This window comes from Felis catus, chromosome B1 (assembly GCF_018350175.1).
Source record: "Felis catus isolate Fca126 chromosome B1, F.catus_Fca126_mat1.0, whole genome shotgun sequence".
In the NCBI taxonomy this organism is placed as follows: Eukaryota; Metazoa; Chordata; class Mammalia; order Carnivora; family Felidae; genus Felis; species Felis catus.
The window spans coordinates 175,972,374-175,987,961 of NC_058371.1; positions in this window are offsets into that span (position 1 = coordinate 175,972,374).

The window sequence follows — 15,588 nt, forward strand, 5'->3', positions numbered from 1 at the left end:
ATCAGCTCCAATAGTCTTCTCTAACATCATGTCTTAACAGGAATGACTATCTTATCACCATTTGCCACATAACATAAACTAATCGAAAGAACCACCATGCCATCATAGTTATATTTCATGTACACTCAGTGCTGGGGTTATGTAAAAGGTACAAAACAGGGGTAGGATTGCTCTGGGCCCTTTTAGAACTTTGTCTTGGACAATTCTTACCATAGATTTGGAAAACTGGATTATAAATTGATTAAAAATATTTCTGGAAATAAAATTTGCATCAAAACTCTTACATTTTTCATATCACTTGATCAGTAATTCCATATTTAAGATCTATACTGAAGAAATAATCTGCTATGGTACTTATTGAAATGTTTTATGAAATGTAAAATAAGATTAAAAAAATCAAACTCTTGAAGGAAATGTGATATATAGATTTTCAGTTCCAGACAGTAGTTATAATCATGTGTTCAATATTTTAAATAGCAGGCACACGCTGACAAAAAATGAGTAAGCAATGTACATGGTAATTATGCAATGAAAATGTTAGTAAATGGTTGTTCTATATAGTGATATTACTAGCCATTTGTTTAAATCTTTTCGGCTATTTTCTATATTTAAAAATTTTTTAATGCTATAATATAACGTTACTTGTTTAGACTGTTTTAACAAGAGAGCTTGGGTGTTTTGAACAAAATACAATTAGTATACTCACACCTACCCACTATATTCCTAAGTCATTGCACAAAAATATAATTTGTTATTCCTTAAAAATCATTGATTAAAAAACACAGGACTTATCTTTTTCACAATGTATAACACAAATTCTGAAATACAAATTGCCAAAAATAAAATGAAGTTGTGGAGTAAAATAAGAGCATATTCTTGGCAAATAATTATCAATGCCCTGCTAACAATTAGGGAAAGCTGTCAATATCACATCCTCATGAATGCCTTCATATCCGCCAGGTTGTATAAATTAATATTAGCAAATAGGAGATTTTTGCATGAAATACACTTTTCTATTTAAACTATCTTGGTACTTGGATCATCTGTATCAGAGGGCCATCCTGTTGACTTACACGCTCAGTATGAAGGCTGTTTTAAAATTTTAAAATTTATTTTGTGATTGGTATAAGAAATTAATTCATTTTTAAATCAATGCCTCATTTAAGAACATTTAAGTATTAAAAAGCAGCAGCTCTATTTGGTCTCTGGCTTTGTTGGGATTCTGAAATAATATCATAGAGTATTAATACAGACTTAAATTTTCAGGTTTTGATTTTGGTTATTAGGTATATTTTGGGTTTGTGTTGACCAGATTGATTATAATACTCATTAAGCTGCTGAACAACAATAACAGAAAAAATAGGAAAATGCCTTCATGATAATGCTTTCTATCGTGCCCAACATCTGCATTTCTAATTTGTCTTAATTATGTACATACACAATTTGGTCAATGTTTTGCATTTAAAAAATCCTTTCTGATTTAAATGTATCTGATAGTTCATATGAGCAATTATGTAATTAAATGAGACAATCATTGTCTAATTGGCATATTTCAGTTTCCACTGAGATGTGCCAATTAAGTAGAATCCGTTGTAGACCATAATATCTCCAACAGAGAATTTATGGACTATCAAGTAAACACAGTGGTTTTGAAGCAGCATATCCTAAAGTTCATTTACTAAAATGACTTTCACCAAGTGGGGTGTACTCAAATGCATAAATTGCACTTAAACTAAAACATATATCATCAATGGCAGTACTTTGCTCATTTCTAGGCGCGATGTCCTCCTGTCTTATACAAGCAATGTAATGAAGTTAGGTTGTTGGAGTGATATTCAATCCATCACATTTGTATTTAATGTATCAAGAACACTGTGCTAACTTCTGAAGGTATCTGAGAAGCAATGTGAGATATTAACCTTCTATAAAATGTCCAAATTGATGATCCAGTGATGAATCTATCATCTATCTATCTATCTATCTATCTATCATCACCTACCTATACTTTGTTCTATATATGGCAGTTTAGGATAAACTATAAGGATGACTTAAAGAGAATATTAGTGATATTGGATTGCAGATAAGGTTGTCCTGTGTTTTTCTTTCTTAAGATAGATTCATTGAGATGTCCATTCAAACCAGCGCAAAATATCAAATTTACAAGAAGTCAAGGGCATTAGAATTTAATACAAAAATAATTCTAAATACAAGAGCATTTAGAATTTAATACAAGTATAAAGTCAAGAGCATTTGAAATGTAACAAAAATCTTACTATTGTAGCATGAGACAGGATTTTCTTCCTTTTCCAGGCTGAATAATATTCAATTCTATGTGTATACCGCATGTGCTAAGTGTGATCAGCCAGTCACAAAAACACAGGCACCATAGGATTTCACTTACATGAAGCACCTAAATTAATCAAATTCATAGAAATAGAAAGAATGGTGGTCACCAGGGACTAGAGTGGAGGAGTGAGGATGGGGAGTTGTCTAATGGGTATAGTGTTTCAGTTTTGAAAAATGGAAAATTTCTGAAAATCTGTTTCACAACAGTGTGAATATATCAATACTACAGAACTGTATGCTTTAAAACAGCTAAGAAGGTAAATTTTATGTTGTGTGTCTTTTAACACAAAAAATAAATGCGAAAAAGTAAAGGCTTACTAAATTGTTCTAGAAGTCTAAGGATTTTAATCTGTTCATCAACAATATTTATTGTCTACTATATTGCAGATGCTATGCTAGACGCTGTGATTAGAATGGTTCCTGAAACAGATAGAATGTTTGCTTTCATGAGACTTAGAGTCTAGTACAGGGGAGGTTACAACTAAATGAAGATGGATAGTACATATTAGAGAGATTTCATCAAATAAAGGAAGTCTGGGAAGGTTCCTGTAAAAAGAAGTAGCTAGTAGACAGAATAATACTCCCCAGAGATGGCCATTTTTTAATCCCTGGCACCTATGAATATGGTACCTTATATGACAAAAGGGACCTTGCAGAAATCATTAAGGATGGAGAGATTATTCTGGATCATCCTAGTGTGCCCAGTATAATTGTGAGAGTCCTAGGGGACCCTGGGTGGCTCAGTCGGTTAAGTGTCCAACTTCGGCTCAGGTCGTGATCTCACAGTCTGTGAGTTCGAGCCTGCGTCGGGTTCTGTGCTGACAGCTCAGAGCCTGGAGCCTGCTTCGGATTCTGTGTCTCCCTCTCTCTCTGACCCTCCCCTGTCCATGCTCTGTCTCTCTCTGTCTCAAAAATAAATAAACATTAAAAAAATTTAAAAAAAATAATTGTGAGAGTCGTCCTAGGAGATGACAGTAAAATCAGATTCAGAGAAGTCAATGTGATACAGGAGCAGAGGACCTGAGTCAGAGAGAAATATTTGAAGGTGTTATCCTGCTGGCTTTGGAAATGGAGAAGGGACAATGAGCCAAGGAATGCAGGCATGACCTAGAAACTAGAAAAGGTAAAAAAAAAAAAATGAATTTTTCCCTAGAGCCTTCAGAAGGAACCAATCCTGCCAACATCTTGATATTAGCCCTGTGAGACTGATTTAGACTCCTTCCCTCCAGAACTGTAAGATAATAACTTACTGTTGTTTTAAGTCACTACACTTTTGGTAATGTTAAGTAGCAATTGGGAACTAAAACATTTAGCTAAGGTCTAAAATCCTGACTAGGATTAACTTGTCAATGAGAAGAGCAAAGAAAAGAATGGAGAGGGAGAAAATCCTTTATCTAGAGAAAATGTCCACTTAAGAGGATAGGAAAAATAAAGGTCACTGTTTTGTGAGGAAAGATAAGGGAAACATGCTGAAACAAGAATGAGAGGGGAGCAAGTGGCCATATGGCAATGGGCTCTGAAGGACAAGTTCAGAATTCTGGAAAGCCACGGATGCATGTTACACAAGAGATTGTGAAATGGGACATGATCAAATTTGTATTTTGAAAATACTTCTCTAACTTTAACATGGAGGACGATCTATGTGTGTGAGTAACTTGGGAAGGTGCTTCAAGGGTCAAGAACTATCCAGACATTGGAGGTAGGAAGTAGGAGATGCTTTAGACCTGCAACTTATAAACTGTTGCAGAAATTCAGGCAAAGAATGACAGCAGCTGCTCTGAGTGAAAATTCTGGAAGTATACAGAGATTGACATAACCAGGAGGTGTTTGGAAGTTGAAATTCATGGGTGCCATCATGTGGGGCTTTGACTGTACACAGTACCTTCTCCCCGAAAATGTTATATGGTACACATCAGAGGTGAGAGAAAGCTTTCAAACAGATTGTATGGATGTGGTTAAAGGTTGTTGGCAGTAGGAGAAAATTAAATGGCATCAAACAGAAATAAAGGGAGGGAAAGGAGGAGGAGGAGGGAGTGAGGAAGGGAGAGAGAGGGACAGAGAGACAGAGACAGAGAGACAGAAACAGAGAAAGAAAGAGAAAGAGAGAGAGGGGGAGAAAGAGAGAAAAGAAAGAGAAAGAGAAGGAGAAGGAGAAGGAGAAGGAGGAGAAGGAGAAAGAGAAAGAGAAAGAGAGAGAAAGAGAAAGAGAAAGAGAAAGAGAAAGAGAAAGAGAAAGAGAAAGAGAAAGAGAAAGAGAAAGAGAAAGAGAAACCAAGGAGATAGGTCATTCTAGACCCTGAATCCAGAGATCCCTGAAACAAATTCTACCTGGAGACTTCTCCTATTTTGCTCAGGTGAACCAAAAATGTTCCGTTTATATTTATATTCATTTTTTGGCAGGGTTTCCACAACTAGCTCTTGAAAACACTAAGGCAATGTAGACTCAAGGTAAAATTTCCAAATGTAAATGGCTAAAAGTTAACAAGCTCATAGACAGAAACCATCTTCTATTGGCTGCTGGGGTTATGTGTAAGCTCTTGACTAAACTGTAATCTTGTAGAGGGAAGGTTTTGACCCTCCACTTAAAGAGTTAAGGGGAAAACAGTACTGCCTGTCTGGAGGGGATGATGTGTCTGCACACCTACTTAACTGCTGAGTTCCAAACACCAGACATGTTTTACAGGTTCAGTTGGTTCATAATAATTAATGTAATTTCATTACATTTTTTTAACCCAGTAGTTTTAGGTGTTATCTCCATTAATATATTCATGACCACTCGATGCCAGTTATGTAGAATTTTCCTGTCAGCAATTAGATAATGCTGTCAGCATAAATAGCCCTCTTAGGCTTTCCTGGGTCTAATATGAAGGCCAATGGTAAGAACAAGAACAAACATGCAGTGGGCCTATTTCGTGACTCTAACAGAAATGCTTGGAAGCCATATCACTTGATAATCATAAAGTAATCCTTAATAATATGACTAAATTCTCAAATATACAGCATTTATTTTATTAGAAATTAGTTTCTAGGCTCTAATCCCAATATTAACCACAGATAACTTTTGTTGTATATACTATAGATTGTATCATAATGCATATTACATTACTTTACAAAAAAGGGTTCATACATGTATATTGGTATATAAGCTGCCTTTCACCAAATGATATATCTTAAATATTTTCTACTTCATTAAAATTATCCTACTGTATCCTTTTATATTTTTTGTACTAACTTTCAGATTATTTATGTTAAGTGTTGAAAAAATAGACAGCCATAGTGCCCTTTTTGGCACAGGAAGGAGAGTGTCAGTCTCACAATATGAAAAAAAAGAAAATCTTGATTATCAAAATTCCACTACAGATATAATTGCTGTTAGCATTTAGTATATTCCCTTCTCGACATGTCAACACATGTGCATGCATGTTATATTGCACACATGTATTAAAATTTTGGATCATCTCTCACATAGCATTTTGTACTTTTTTTCACTCAGATAGTATTACAGCCTAAATATATTTCTGTACCAACACACCTACCTTAACAGCTTCATTTCTATGGATAATATTCTATTTTCCAATATGCTATAACTTATTAAATTAGCTGCCTAGTATCGATCATTTAAGTTGCTATAAACTTTTGCTACTACAGTGCGGTAACAAACATCTGGGTATCTCTTGTCTTGCTTATATTCCCCCAAGTATAAATTCTGAATCAAATTTCGTGAAAAATTATGTTTGGCTTTGATCTCAAATTTTATGTTGAAATCAATTATAGTCTCTTCTTCCTTCTACTCTTATTACAGCATTTTGTTTAGAGGATTTTATAGAGCTTTACTTAATTATCTTTTTCTCATATTATTCGAATGACTCTTAAAAGTCATATCTTCATTTGATGCTGATGTCAACATTGAAAGAAACATTGAAAGAGTATTATACACACACCCCCAGTGTCCTTTAAATGTCACTAGTGTTTTTTGTTTGTTTGTTTGTTTTTTGCTATTGTTTGTTTTTCACATTAGTTTCAAACAAATAATGTTGCTTTTAAAAACTTTCCTAGTGGTATGTTTGCCCAAATACATGCATAGAAATACATTTCAGTAGAATCAATTGAGACATAAGGCATCTAATTCAATAACTTCAACAAGAGAACAATCCCTATTTTTTTTTATTTTAGTTAACATATATTATTTATATATTTTTCACATGCTCTAAGTACAAGATCATATATATATCAACATCACCACTATTGATAGTAGGTTGCAGCATGGACTGAAAAATATTCCACAATCATCATAAACTCTTCATTCATAGTAATAGTATACTTATCCGTACATCTGTACATATGACTGCTCAGAATAAGGACTGTATTTCCAGCCTCTTTCTCAGGACACGATCTATCACAATTTTAAATTGTGACAAGCAGGGTGTCACTGGAAACTATAAATGCAAACTCTAGGACATATACTAGCAAGAATGTACCTTCCTTCTTTCTGTTTTGTCTTCTTGTCAATTTCAATAGGAATTTTAGTAACTGGGGCTGGGAGAGCCATTTTGAAACACAGATGGAGGCTGCACACAAGGGCAAGTGACAAAGAAAGAATGTGAATTCCTGACATTGTCTGGCCACACACAAGCTCTGAACTATTTATCTCAACTTTTATGTGGAAGAGAGATGAACATCTATCTTGGGGTTCTGTCACTCACAGCTTAAATTAAACACATCCACATGTAAGGAAAATACAAAACATTTATTTTTAAAACCTAAATTAGTCAAGGATATTTATCATTTTCAAAAGAATATGTGTATTTTGTAAAGTATACATATGTATGTATATATATATATATATACACACACACATATATATATGTGTACCTTTTGAAATTTATGCATATGTATGTACTATGTATGCATATGATTTTATTACTTGAAATAAAAAATATAGGGAAAAATAACTGCAAACTTCCCACATAATTTATATTTTAAATAAAAGATATAAAGACATGATATAAATTTAGATATAATGCCTTGTGAAATCCTAACATAAGTATAACTTCAAGGGAGGATATTTTTAATGTACACAGTTGCCATTTTAATAGTATAAACTGGTGTATAAATGTGACTAATTGCCACAAATTACATAGGTTTCCATAGATGTTAGGTTTTATTTTTATTTTTAGACAGTGAAAATACTCTGGTGCTATCACATTCTTTATGCAGAGGTAATATTCAAAAGATTAAAATAACAAAATATAGACTTAAGCCTTCCAAACTTTAAAATTCTCCTTGAGTTCCTAAGGGGGGCTTTTAAGAACTGACTTGGGAGATGGTGTAGAAACCTTTTGAAACATAAACATTCAGTCTCGTTCTATTTTCTGAGGCAGAAATCTTGCTATAAAAGAATTTCAAATTTACCCCAGTGGACATGTTAGTGAATGTAGAATAAAGTCTTTTCTTACCTGCTACTGTTTACTTTGTTATTGCCTATTAAAAATCATTCGCTGCTGTAATTCCTGTGAATGAGACACCATTTCTATGTTATTAGAAAACTTTCAAGGGCAACTCAATATAGTTAAAATGCAACTTTGCTAAGGGTTTGGCGTTCCTACTAATTCACTCATTCAGTTGAAGAAGTATAATAATAAACCCAGCTAGAAAGTTTGGATTCTATAAATATGCAGAAGAATGAAGTTCTGCCCTTAGTGATTAAATCGTTGCTTATTTCTAAAGTAGTGTATGTCCACAATGTGGCTATTCTTTCCTGTTTTGAGATTAGTGGTTGAGAACATCTATTGTCAGACTCCTTCCCTAGCCACCCTCAACTGCAATAAGATGAATGTACTTGTCAGAATTTGCACCTTCTTGCTTAGAGATGAATCAAGCTCAATGATAGTTCAGGATAAAAAATTTTAAATGTCATTTTTATTGTTACCCTGACCTTCGGATACCAAAATTCTGTCTTAGGGACTAGGCTTTTAGTTTCTTAGCATTCTCTTCATAGGTCTTTGTTTCTATTTTTGTTTGTTTTTCTCAAATAAACCTTTGCTTACTTGCATGTGTTCTTCCTGACAACCTCTGGATTAGCTGGATTCTGTGATTTTTCATTCTGATTTACCTGAGTGATTGTGATTCATGGTTCTTCCAACAGCCATTCCCCGATTTTGGTCTTTCCTTACTGAGCAATTACTAATCAGGTGTTGATATTAAACACAAGGATACTTTAGGCACTCTTATTTTTCTCTTTAAGTGGGAATGATTTTAGACATATAAATTCTGACTCTTAGTTCTACACTTTTAATACTTTTCAAATTTCCTTAGAAAATATTTTTCTTAGTATATTGTCAAAAATAACTAAGAAATGTTCTCTAATCTAAAAAGTACAAGAATGGGGCGCCTGGGTGGCGCAGTCGGTTAAGCGTCCGACTTCACCCAGGTCACGATCTCGCCTTCCGTGAGTTCGAGCCCCGCGTCAGGCTCTGGGCTGATGGCTCGGAGCCTGGAGCCTGTTTCCGATTCTGTGTCTCCCTCTCTCTTTGCCCCTCCCCCGTTCATGCTCTGTCTCTCTCTGTCCCAAAAATAAATAAACGTTGAAAAAAAAAATTTAAAAAGTACAAGAATGGATTAATCTGTATGAACAGAGATTCTCTTGTGCCTGGGGAAAGGCAGAAATGTGTAGATTGTTTCAGTAAAAAAGATTAGTGCTTATAAAATAACATGCTAATGCACAAACAACATAATGGTTAAAATTTTAAAAGATTGATCATACTCCATGTTGTTAAGGATGTGCAGCAATTAGAAGTTTCGTACAATTCTTTTGGTAGTGGCACCATTGATTTGGAGCATTTTTTAGTAATGGATACTAAAGCTGACCCTATGCATAGCATATGTCTCAGAATATCCACTTAATATATACCCAATAATCATGTACAATTTATTCATCAAAATACATGTTTAAGAATGTTCATAGAAGAAATACTGGTAATGTTCAAAAACTGAGAAACATCCTAAATGTCCAACAATAGCATAATTAAAAATCAATAAAATCTGGTACATTTATACAAGAGAATAATATGCGACATGAAAATTAATGAAATAGTGTTATGACACAACGGGATAATGAATGTCACAAATACAATATTGAGAGAGAGAAGCCAGATATTAAAGATTGAAAACTAATAACAGGCATTATAAAATCATGATAGTTCCTCTCTGAGGAGGAGGAGAAGTTGGTGGTTGGGAAAAGGACAAAGAGCTTATCAGATGTTGGTAATGCTTGATTTCCAGATCTGGGTGAGGATTCACGGTTGTGTTGGCTTTACAGTAATTGATCAACATGTATACTTAAGATTATGGATTTTTCTGTATTACATTTTACTTTTACAAAGTTGATTTTTTCTTAAGTTTATTTTTGAGAAAGAGATAGAGAGCATGAGCTAGGGAGGGACAGAGAGAGGGAGACACAGAATCAAAAGCAGACTCCAGGGTCTCAGTTGTCAGTGCAGAGCCAGATGCCGGGCTTGAACCCACGAACCATGAGATCATGACCTGAACTAAAGTCTGACGCTTAACCGATTGAGCCCCCAGGCACTCCTACTTCTACAAAATTTAAAGAAAAATTAAATCAGTATCAAATGATTTATTCATATTTAAATGTGTCCTTGTGTATAGATTTAAACTCTTCATCACAAATCTTCAGGTATAATTGTCATTAATCATTGAATAAGACATGGGTTTTTCCAGAAACTTTTTCTTGGTGAGTTTTAGTACTTGAAGTAGTTATGCTTGCTAAGCCAGAGAACTTGGGTTATTTACATCTACATAGTTGAGAGCAATGAAGAGATTGTAGAAACTCACTCTCCCAAACTGCAGACTTAAATTCAGAGCTTCTATGAAGGAAGACAACTTCGCTATTCATACCTCATAAACCATCACCGAGAGCAGCCAATACATTGTTTCTGAAGTGCAGCTTATGTTCCTCTGGCTGTCTAAGCAATCAGTGGATATTTATTGAGTATCTACCGTATCTAAGTCACTCTACTCATCTTTCAGGAATTACACATAATAAGACACAGTGACTCTTAAGTAGTGTAGAGAAAACTAGAAGTAAAATAATAATCTTATTGCATATATGTTGTTTGTAAGTACGTTCCTTCTTGGTTTTGATATGAGGAAGGCTACATTTACATAGCAATAATAAAGGAAGACACAACAACCAGATACACATTAAAATTATGATGAAATGCACTTTTTGTTAATGAGGTCCAATTACAGTTAATGAATAATTGGTATTATGAGAAATCTAAAATAAATAGTTCAATTTATTTAATGAACTTTTTCTTTAATGATCATGCGACAACTGACACTTGCCCACATATCTAAAATCTCAGTGCCAGTGTTCAAAAATTAACTGTGCATTTCTATGCAGTGTGCATATTGAAATGATGCAACTAATGGCAATAAGTGATTTAAATATTTTTAAAATAGCAGTACTAACAACAGTACTGATATGCCCTTATGGATGTGTTCTTCACACTGTATTCTGAGAGTTTTCACAAATCATTAAAATAGTTTGTTATTTATACATAGCAATGTCTCAGAGGAACATCTGATTAATTAAACTTTTTCTTTACTATAAAAACATTTTAGTCTCAAAAAGGAAAGTTGGGCAATAAAGGTCATATATGAAAAACCCACAGGTAATATCAGCCTCAATGAGGAAAAACTAAGAGCTTTTTCCGTATGGTTAGGAGCAAAAAAGGGATGTCCACTCTCACCACTGTTATTTAGCATAGTACTTAAAGTCCTATCCTCCGCAATCAGACAACAAAAAGAAATAAAAGGCATCCGAATCAGCAAGGAAGAAGTCAAACTTTCACTATTTGCACATGACATGATACTCTATATAGAAAACCCAAAAGACTCCACCAAAAAATTGCTAGAAGTTATACATGAACTCAGTAAAGTAGCAGGATACAAAATCAATGTACAGAAATATTTTGCATTTCTATATACTAATAATGAGGCAGAAGAAGGAAAAATAAGTAATCAAACTCATTTAGAATTACACCAAAACCATAAGATATCTAGGAATAAACCTAAACAAAGAGGTAAAAAGCTATACTCTGAAAACTATAAAACACAGATTAAAGAGATTGAGGATGACACAAAAAATTGGAAAAACATTCCATGCTCAAGGATTGGAAGAATGAATATTGTTAAAATATGTATACTACCCATAGCAATTTACACATTTAATGAGATTCCTATCAAAATACCACTAGCATTTTTCATAGAATTAGAACAATCTTAAAATTTATATGGAACCACAAAAGACCCCAAATAGTCAAAAGAGTCTTGAAAAAGGAAACCAAAGCTGTAGGCATCACAATTCGGGGCGTCAAATAATATTAAAAGACTGCAGTGATTAAGACAGTGTGGTACTGGCACAAAAGTCGACACATATATCAGTGGAACAGAATAGAAAAGCCAGAAATGAACCCACAAATGTGTCATCAATTAATCTTTGGCAAAGTAGAAAAAATAGTCAATGAAAATGAGACAGACTTTTCAACAAATGGTGTTGCAAAAACTGGACAGCTTACACCATATATAAAAATAAAGTCAAAATGGATTAAAGACCTGAATTTAGACCTTACAATATAAAAATCCTACAGGAAATACAGGCAGTAACCTCACTGACATTGGCCATAGCAACTTTCTTACTAGCAATGTCTCCCAAGACAAGGGAAACAAAAGCAAAAATAAAATAAACCATTGAGATTTCATTGATTAAAAAAAAAAAAGCTTCTGGACAGGGAAAGGAACAATCAACAAACTAAAAGGCAACCTTTTGAATGGGAGAAGATATTTAAAAATGACATATCTGATAAAGGGTTAGTATCCCAAATCTATAAAGAACTTATAAAACTCAACATCCAAAGAACAAATAATCCAGTTAAAAAGTGGGCAGAACACAGGGATAGACACTTCTCCAAAGACATCCAGATGGCCAACAGTCACATGAAAATATATTCAACATCACTCATCATCACGGAAATACAAATCAAAACTACATTGAAATATCACCTCACACCAGTCAGAATATAAAATTAACAACACAGGAAACAACCAATATTGATGAGGATGCAAAGAAAGGGGAACTCTCATACACTGTCGGTGGGGATGCAAACCAGTGCTGTCACTCTGGAAAACAGTATGGAGCTTCCTAAAAAACATAAAAGTAGAACTACCCTATGATCCATCAATTAAATTGCACTGCTAGGTATTCAACCAAAGGATACAAAAACACTGATTTGAAGGGAAACATAATCCCCCCCAACAGGTGTTTATAGCAGCATTATCAACAATAGCAAAATTATAAAAAGAGCCCAAATGTCCAGTGACTAATGATTGGATAACGAAAAGGTAATGTGTATATTACTCAGCCATAAAAAAGAATGAAATCCTGACATTTCCAATGACATAGATAGAGCTAGAGCTTATTATGCTAAGCAAAATAAGTCAGTCAGAGAAAGGCAAATAGCATATGATTTCACTCATCTGTGGAATTTAAGATACAAAACATATGTGGGGTGCCTGGGTGGCTCAGTCATTTAAGCATCCGGCTTTGGCTCAGGTCATGACCTCACGGTTAATGGGTTCGAGCCCCACATTGGGCATGTGCTGACAGTTCAGAGCATGCAGCCTGCTTCAGATCCTGTGTCTCCCTCTGTCTCTGCCCCTCCCTCACTAGTGCTCTCTCTCTCTCTCTCTCTCTAAAAAATAAACATTAATTTTTTTTAAAAGATACAAAACAAATGAACCTAGAAAAAAAAAGACAAGCAAATTAGGAAATAGACTCTTAACTATAGAGAACAAACTGATACTTACCAGAAAGGGGGTGTGGGAGGGGGATGAGTGGAATAGGTGATGGGCATTAAGGTGTGAACTTGTGATGAGCACCAGGTGTTGAATGAAAGTGTTGAATCACAAAATTCTACACCTGACACTAGTACTACACTGTATGTTGAGTAACAATAATTTAAATAAAAACTTGGAAGAAAAAATACACAGTGTTGGGCATTCTATGTAGAACATGAGAAGCCTAAAGTGGATAATGTCTATTCTTTAATGTTTCCATAAAGGAATGTGAGCCCTACAGTGGTAAATAAACACACTTTCAAGAGGAATTAGAAATCGGTATTTGACATGCCACATTCTGATGAAAAAACAGGCTAACAATTAAAACCAGGCTTAATAAGAAAAGCCAACACAAAGCCCTTATGAGTCAAACAAATGCATCTGTGAAAAAAGTCATTATTCTGGAACTAATGTAAACTTCCAAAGTAGCTCTAAGGCTTCTTGTAAAATGTATAACCTAGACAATGAAATAGTTAGGCAGTGAACATTTTCTGAGATGGTTGGTAACAGAGTTCAAACCTGAAGAGAAAATCCACAATTTAGAAAAGTTGAGTTTCCAGATAATATTTATAAAGATTGTGAACATACTTCACTTTTGGTAAAGTCCAAGAGGCACAATTTGGGGACCTCGCTGGAATTAAGTAGAGCGGTTGTGTTCAGAAACTGAATGAGTACGACAAAGTTCAACTTTGTCTGGGTGCCTTCTCTCTCGGCAGTGTGTTCACAAAGAAGCAGCTGGAGAGTGTAATAGCATGGATCAGAATGGAATGGCACAAAACAGGAGACCGCTGCTAGGAGGAGATAGACTAACATATGAAAATGATCAACAGGCAGAAGAAGAGGCAAATGAAACTCTACAATTTCTTCTGTTGGCACAATTCACTCCATTTTTCTGTCTCCGTCCTTACTTGTTCTAGTGTTACAAACACTCAAAGCCCCGTGTCTTCTTATGTAACAGTGTCATACCCTCAGTTCAACATTGTTCCACTCTGCTCAGGTTACTGAACAGGTATTAATACTATTATTTTGAAATCAGGAGTTCAAAGTTGACAGATGGTATGGTCTGGGTTGTGTGCTCTGCCAGTATGGGTACAAAGGTCATGCTGGCCAGGGTCTGAGAAGGGAGCCACACATTCTTCAGTGTGATGAGTAATGTCCCAGCAATGATGCTGCATATGTAGGAGGTCAGGACACTTGTTCATGTTTTATTCTGTTTTCTGGACATTTTATTTTAACATATGAGCAATTTTTCTTTCCAAACTTCTAATCAATTCTATCTGGAGCTTATAAAGAAGCTATTTAAAGGTGATAGATATTACATAGTCAGCTAATTTCCTCAAAAATATGGCTGGATGATGAAGATCATATATATCAAGTGAGTATATAAATGGGTAAAATAACTATAATGTTTCAAAGGTAAACTAATAAACCACACTGATAAATATTTGGCTTTAAAACAATAAATCAATGGTAAAATTCTGCCATGTACTTATAAAGGAAATTATTTCACAAGACATAAGTGGACATCTATTACCCCCATGGAGGCATGCAACGCCCCCCATTGTTTTGACAAAGTCTACCTGCTGCTGTTATTTCTCCTTAAAAACCTAGTCTCTGTGGACTCTTCTAGAATTTTATCTTTTCTTTTTCATTAATTCTATACTTTTTGTATAATATCAAGTTCTTCCTTTCACTTCCTTCTTTCTCTCAATCCAAAAACTTCATACCTTGTCCTTTAAAAACAATCACACAAACAAACAAACAAGAAAATCCCTGGACGTTGTGTCTATCTTACTATCCAATTTCCTTTCCCACTTCCAGGTAAAGAACAGTCTATATCCAGGGTATACCCAGACTTTTTCTTTTTTTCAGTGAAGAGCCAGATAGTAAATCTTTCAGGATTTGTCTCACACACGCTGCCATCACAACAATTCAAACCTGTTGTGAAAGAAAGCAACCGTAAAGAAAGCAAACTTAACACTTATTTACAAAACTAAGTGGTGGTCTGGTTCGATACACAGGCTCTAGTTTGGCAATCCCTGGTCTACATAATCACTGAACTCACTTCCTTCTCTCAGCATGTGCATCCTCACACTTTACTGCAATTTCTCATCATTTAAAACTATCTCTGCTATGCACACCAAATGAAGTATGCATGGTCCTTTTAAGACCAGACCCTCCACGTGACTGTAGATTCCTGCCTTGGACTTTCTCAAAGACGTTCATCCAAAAATCATCACTGACTAGGTGAAATCAGCCCCCACTGATATTCCAGATCACCTTTACCAAGTTTTACTTTTTTCTATCTTCAGTGTTCTTTGAATA